A 6965-nucleotide genomic window follows, 5' to 3' on the forward strand; every position below is an offset into this window, starting at 1 on the left:
CCAAAAAAACATTATTTTCGAATTGATAAGACTCCCATTCTCTCCTCTGATAAAGAAAAAAGATATTTTCTCCCAAATGACGACATCCATCCGGGATCTGATGGATAAAGCTTTGGGTGCTCTGTGTGTGTTTTTATTTTGTGTGTGTGAATGAATGTATAACATCGTTTATATTATGGAAAGAAAAAAAAGGAAAAAATCAGCGAGTGGTGTTTTTGCTGTTCTGCCGGGTTTGCACTGTCGTTTGTTTGTTGTTGTTGCTGTTTGTTGTTGTTGTTGTTTCTCCTGATTTTTTTTACACAAAAAAAACAACAAAATGCTGTAAGTGGTGTGGTGCTCTGGCTCTCTGTGTGTAACTCTCTCCTCTCCCCTGTTTTTTCTTTCCCCCTTTTAGAACAACCCATCCTCCATGCCTGTTAGCTCATCGTTTGCCTAGCATGTCTCCGTGGCGTCCAAAACAAACAAAAAAAAACAACTTTTACGAAAGCAAACACACACGAAAAAACATTTATCCCCACCCAAAAAAAAAAAAAAAATCAAAGTGTCATCGTCGTCCTCCTTCCCCGTCATTGTTTTTCTGATGTCTTTTCCGAGCTCACCTGATCATAACCTGGTTCTCCTCCTCCTCCTCCTCGCTGCCGCCTACTGAACTTTTGAAAACTTTTTAGCTTTTTTTGGACTTTGATTTTTATGATTATTATTTTTGTTGTCTTTCTTGTTTTTTTTTTTTTTGTTCTTTTGCATGTGACCTCATTTGGATCTGGGAGGGTTTCAGGGGAGAAGAAGAAGATTTTAAAAAGGGGAGGTTCAGAAAAAAAAACAAATCTGTGAAAAAGATACAAAGCTGCATTCATTATGAACACAAAAAAAGACTGAGATTTTTATGGAATAACAAAAATGTTCTGTTTTTTTCAGTTTTTGGAGAAAAAACAACAGCTTGTGGTAAAGTGATTTCCATTCAGTATGTTTTCTTGCATATTTTTCTTTTTTTCTTTATATGTCAGTTGTTTGTTTTTTGTTTTTGTTTTTGTTCTTCTTCATTTAAAGTAAACTTGAAAGTTCACTACAGGAATTGGCGCGCCATCTTGCTTCTGGTGCCGAAAACGACAACAACATGGAGAAAGAAAAAAAGAAAAACCAACAAAAAAAGAACAAAAAAACAAAAAGCAGGGCCAGAAGCAGTCCGCGCCAGTTTCTCTGAGAAATAAGACTACTTCCAAACAGTTTTGAATAAAAACTGTCTGATCAATATTAGACTCTCTCAGAGCTCTCTAATGGTTTTTACATTTTTCAGGCAGTGTAAAGTTTTTTGATAAGGCCATTTTAAGTGGCTCTGTTTCTCATTCAAAGTCTATATATAGAACCACTTTTTTCTAGAGTAGTTTAAAGGTAAAAATAAAAAAAGACATTTGCCCTGTTTGGGGGGGAGAAATGCTACCTACTTGTGTCACCTTTTGCTGAACTGACTCACAGATAGACAATCCGTGGTTTAAATGCACATGATGAAATGACCTATATTTTCTACTGTTTAAATGTATAGAGGAAAAAAAAAACTAAGATTACCTGTAACCCGCGTTAACGTCGGTGCTTCTCGTGAGTTTAGTTGTGGTTTCATCACAAGTCTAACGGTCTTAAATGTCTCATGTTTTTCAAGAGAAGACTAAAAAATCAGTTTACTTGAACAATAGACAAAGCCTTTCATATTACTATAATAGTTTTTCTCTCTTTTTTTCAAATTTTCCTTCTTTTTTTTAAGGAGTCCCTATTTGCTAAATTTCTTGTTGGTTAATTAGCTATATAAAATTCTTAAAAATATATATAAATATAAATATATCTATATATATATAATGTCAGCTTGTGAAGCATCAATGTCATTATTATTTTATTTCTCTCGTGGGAAACAATATTTAGATGTGTTTTGTTGTTCGGCAAAAATGTCTTATAAAGAAAAAAAGACAAAATCAGTGGAGTTTAGTGCCAAATTCTGAAGGTACTTGCTGCCTAGCGCGTCAGTGTATTTCTTGTGAAATTATTTGATAACATGGGTATTTTATTATAAGTGTTTTGTATGGATCCCTCATATTTAAAGTATAGATTTAAAAAAGAGTTTGTTAACTTGCTATTCTGTGGTCTTGTTGCCTGAAAATGTCATGTTTGCTTTTTTTCTTTGTAAAGATGTAAGGACAAAAAAATCGACAAAAAAAGTGCCCATGTGTCATATATATATCTACACGAACACACACGCAAAACACACACATATATGCATCACGCCAACACACACTCTCGTGCAGACCTCACAGTTTACTTTGTTATTGTGCATGAGAGCCCCTGAGCGCGAACGCCTCTTCAGCGAACCGCTAGCGCCCGCCAGCGTGCACGCTAACACTTTAACAAAAAACACACAAAGAGTCGCGCACTGATATTTTTAGCCATTGTACAGCCATTTCTCTCATCAAAGCCTTACCACAAATCTTTGCACTCCTGTTCTCTCTCTATTAGCATCCGTCAGGCTTGTATTGTTTTTATTTCTCATCCCGCCGAAGACGAAGAAGACGAGCCTTATTTCTCTCCACATTTCTGAGTCCGTTTTTTGTCTCAGATGGCGAGGATCGTTTTGTGTTATTGCACCTCAAGACGAGTGCTTTCATGATGTAAGCACAGGGCAAGACTCGCTCGTTCACAAACCAGCCTAGATCTTTTGAGGAAAAAGCACACCGCCGCCACCGCCGCCGTTAGAGAAGGGGAAAAAAAAAAGGCGGGAAAGTCAGACGCAAGTTCCCGCTGTTTTTTTTTTTTTTTTTTTACCTCCTTCCTCCATGTGTAAGTCTCGTGGTGCGCAATGGGCCAAAATCATGTTTTTTAGATGCCAAAGTGTGTTCAAGACATTCTCATAGTCGAGCCGTTTACATGGCACAGTTGTCGGTGTCGAGTCTATTCAAACTGCCCCTGTTCCCTCTCCCTGAAGTTTACGGTCTGCAAAAAATAGAAAAAAAAATTATAAAAAAATAAATAAAGGCAGCATTATTTTCTACAGAAGCTCACCAGTCGCCTTAACCAGGGAGCGTCGTAAACCAGTATTATACAAGAGTACAAGATGTTGTCGAGTCCAAGTGATGTGTGCCAAGTCTGTCGTCGAAGAAAAAAAAAGTCTGGCTCTTCCTTCTTCCCGCCAAACCAAGCCGAGAAAAGAGAAATGTGTGGTTGTTGTCTTCCAGGCTAACGGGGGTTATTAGAAACAGGGCCGTCTTATTGGAATAGCGACGGGGGAAATAAAGCGGAGAGGAAAGGGTCACATCGGCGGGAAGCAAAACAACAAGCTGGAGCCCGAGACCAAGGCGATGCAGCTTTCATTATCCTCTCTCTCGGAAAAAAAAGACCAAACTTTATCTGATCTCATGGAAGGGAGGCGAGCAGACTTTTTTTTTCTTTGTATTTTTTATTTTTTTCCCTCCTAAATGCAGTACACACATGCCACAAAAACAGCCATAAACTACCTGTACGGAAGCTTTTTTTTTTCTGTAGGTTCAAAGAAACTGTTCGATCGCACATTTTCATTTTTAATTTCGCAAAATGGCGACACCTTCTGCGCTTAACTGAGGGAATTAGAAGCAGAGTGGTCTGACCCACAACTGAGTTTTATGTCATTTCTGTAATGTTTTATGATCCAGATTGTACTGGCAAAATGGTCACAACCCAAATACAGTGTTATAGTGCTGCTTCAAATGTTAGACCATTCTTGAAAAACGCAAAAACTACAGAAAGTGAGTTAGACCACTCTGCTTCCGAACCCTTCAACTATCCCGAAAATTTTTTGTCATGGTTGTGAAAAATTGCCAAAACCTCCACCCCGACAGTTTGCACAGTTCGGTGTTGTTGTTTTTTTTTTTTTGTTTTGTTTAGTTTAATTTTGTTTTTCTGCAGGTTCGAAGAAAGTATTCGATTGCACATTTTAATTTTTAATTTCCCAAAATGCCGACATGTTCTGCGCTTAACTGAGGGGCTTAGAAGCAGAATAGTCTAACCCACCACCAAAACAAAATCCGAACTCGAGTTTTATGTAATTTCTGTTATATTTTATGGTCTAGATTTTCGTAGCAAAGTGGTCACAACCCAAATACAGCATTACGATGGTGCTTCGAATGTTAGACCATTGTTGAAAAACACAAAAACTACAGAAAGAGGGTTAGACCACTCTGCTTCCAGACCCTTTGACTGTCCTGAAAACTTTTTGTGGTCATGAAAAATAGCCAAAAGCTCCATCCCGACGTTTTGCACAGTCTGATGTCATTTTTTGTTTTTCTGCAGGTTCGAAGAAACTATTCAATTGCACATTTTCATGTTTAATTTCACAAAATGCCGACACGTTTCGCGCTTAACTAAGGGCTTAGAAGCAGAATGGTCTAACCCACCACCAAAAACAAAATTTGAACCCGAGTTTTGTACAATTCCTGTAATAGTTTATGGTCTAGATTTTTTTTTTTTTTTTAATTTTTATCGGCTTTATTGGATAGGTGCAGTGAGAGAGAGACAGGAAACGGGAGAAGAGTCAGGGGAAGACATGCAGCAAAGGGCCACGAGCGGGAATCGAACCCAGGCCGGCTGCGGCGGAGACCAGCCCCTGTACATGGGTCACCTGCTCAACGCGTTGAGCTATACGGGCGCCCCGATGGTCTAGATTTTAACGGCAAAGTGGTCACAACCCAAATATAGCCTTACGATGGCGCTTCGAATGTTTGACCGTTCCTGAAAAACGCAAAAACTACAGGAAGTGGGATAGACCACTCTGTTTCCAGACCCTTTGACTGTCCTGGAAACTTTTCGTACTTGAGAAAAATTGCCAAAATCTCCACCTCAACATTTTGCACAGTCCAGCGTCGCTTTATTTTTGTTTTATTTTCGATGTTGAAGCACAAATCGGGCCGGGTTTTTCCGTGGAAGCGGCTCGCCTCAGGGGCTGTCATCGCCGATGCTCGTTGTAATCTTTCTATCTACGTCACTGTTTCACTTCTCTGTTCTCCTTCTTTCTTAATTATCTTAAGTGCTATTTATCAAACAAATGGAATCTTGAAAGGAAAAAAAACAAAAAAAAACAAACTTGTTGTTTCTTTGCATTATGGCTTATGTCAAAAGTTTTTTGAGGAAAAATGTTTTGTGTGTTCTCTCTTTCCGTGGCGTAAAAAAGAAGCTTGTTGTCTGTAGAAATTATCCGATTTCTATGATTTTTTTTTTTGCTGTTGTTTTTTTTCTTTGTTTCTTTTAATTCTCAAAAAAAGGTTTTCAAAGTAGTTTCAAAGTTATTGTCTTGAGAGAAGCCAAAGTCAATGCATTTCAGTGGATCCTGTAAGCGTGATGTATGTTTGTTTGACAACACTTCGAAAATCTGTCACTGGATGGGATTTAAAAAGTACAAAAAATGCAGGCTTTCCTATTTCTACAACTGATTGTACTTATGCATTTTGTACCAGTGGAACTTTTTATACTGGAGATTAAAGGATACATCAAAAAAAAGAAAAAAAAATCTTAGAAAAAAACGCTGTCTGGCCTGGTGGTGTGGCCTGACCCTGACTGGTCCCCGAGTATGATTTCTAGCTGGCATCAAGGAAGTTGGCTTTTGATAATAAGATTTTCTAGAAGATCTTTGGCTTTATTTCTTTCACTTCTTTTTCCTCACTTGAGTGTTGTTCTTTCTTTCTATCTTCTTTTTTCGTTCTTTCTTTTTTATTTTCCCAAAAAACAAGAGGTTTAGGTGAGTGTCAGATCTTTTCTTTTTCATTTTTTAATTTTTGTTTTGCTTTATAAATATAGTTCTAGCAAGTTTGTCTATACAACAGCGGTAAGTTTCATTTGACTTCTGTATTGTGCCGTCTACACGATAAGACAATTATAGAAAAAGAAGGAATAGAAATATTTAGTCACCTTCAGTGGATTAATGTATTAGTTTAATAAAGAGATCAACTAATTAGAACTTTTTTGCTTTTAGCTGTTTAGATTTTTCCGGTTTCTCTGTCCTTCTCTGTGAACTAACTGTGTAGCTGAAGCAGTCAGAATTATTTTTGTAAACGTATGTTCTTGTGTGATGCAGTTTTTTGCTTCTGTCTCCTATATTAAACCATTTTTCCTAATACTTGTCTCTCTCTGTGTGTTGTTATGTTCCAGTGGCTGTCTGATGTTGTACTGTTTCATGACCTCTCCCTACCATATTCTCGCTATTCTCTCCTATTTGTAGTCTTATATCTCTCTATCATTCTCTACCTCATGTTTGTGTTTTTTTTTTTTTTTTTAACCACATAGTACAGTTGACTCCATCTCCAATGACAAGTCACTGCTGTTTCTCACTAAACATAGTAAATATACATCGAGGTGTTTGTATGTATATTACTGTGTAGCCCAAGTCGCCGCGAGACAGTCGAGTGAAAGCAAGACAGGATCCTGTACAAAAAATCTCAATTTAACCAGAAACAGTAAGAAGCACATTAGCCAAATGCACCTTTTTTGTCAAATTAAAGGTATAGTTTGACATTTTGGGAATATTTACGCTAGCTAGCTTCTTTCTAGTTTCTGTGCACAGTCACTGAATGTCCCGAGAGCTTTTTTTTCATATTTGTTTCATATTTGGTTGCTGTCGGCATGAATTTAAAGATAATTGTGGATAAAACTTCACCAAACAAATCCACAAGCATTTATAATGCTAATAGATCCTGGAGCTAATAGCTTTTGTAGTTTCATGTTAGTCACAACTCGTAAAAACTTTACCAATTTTTGGGAAAATCGCTTGCTTGACGTCATTCTTGACCTTTTCAGAAATTACATAACAGGAAAAGAAAGCACCATTTCTGAATAAGCTGTGACGTAGTGCAAATATCATTCTTTAACATTTGATTAGCTTTTTCTTTCTCAGAATAGTATGGCTAGTACTAGCTAACATTAAAAATATTACAACTTTCTGGACTGAATTTGATTCCCGA

At 37.3% G+C, this 6965-nt stretch overlaps 1 protein-coding gene across 38 annotated transcripts in view; it reads left to right on the plus strand.

Moving 5' to 3' along the window:
* Positions 1-6124, plus strand: part of celf2 (cugbp, Elav-like family member 2) — a 314361-nt gene extending 308237 nt beyond the window's left edge. For all 38 annotated transcript variants that reach the window (XM_055006331.1, XM_055006332.1, XM_055006297.1 and 35 more), the window contains one exon: positions 395-6124. The gene's annotated coding sequence lies outside the window, so the exon portion shown is untranslated. The remainder of the gene's footprint in view (positions 1-394) is intronic.
* The last annotated feature ends 841 nt before the right edge of the window (positions 6125-6965 follow it).

This window comes from Amphiprion ocellaris, chromosome 21 (genome assembly GCF_022539595.1).
Source record: "Amphiprion ocellaris isolate individual 3 ecotype Okinawa chromosome 21, ASM2253959v1, whole genome shotgun sequence".
NCBI classification, from domain to species: domain Eukaryota; kingdom Metazoa; phylum Chordata; class Actinopteri; family Pomacentridae; genus Amphiprion; species Amphiprion ocellaris.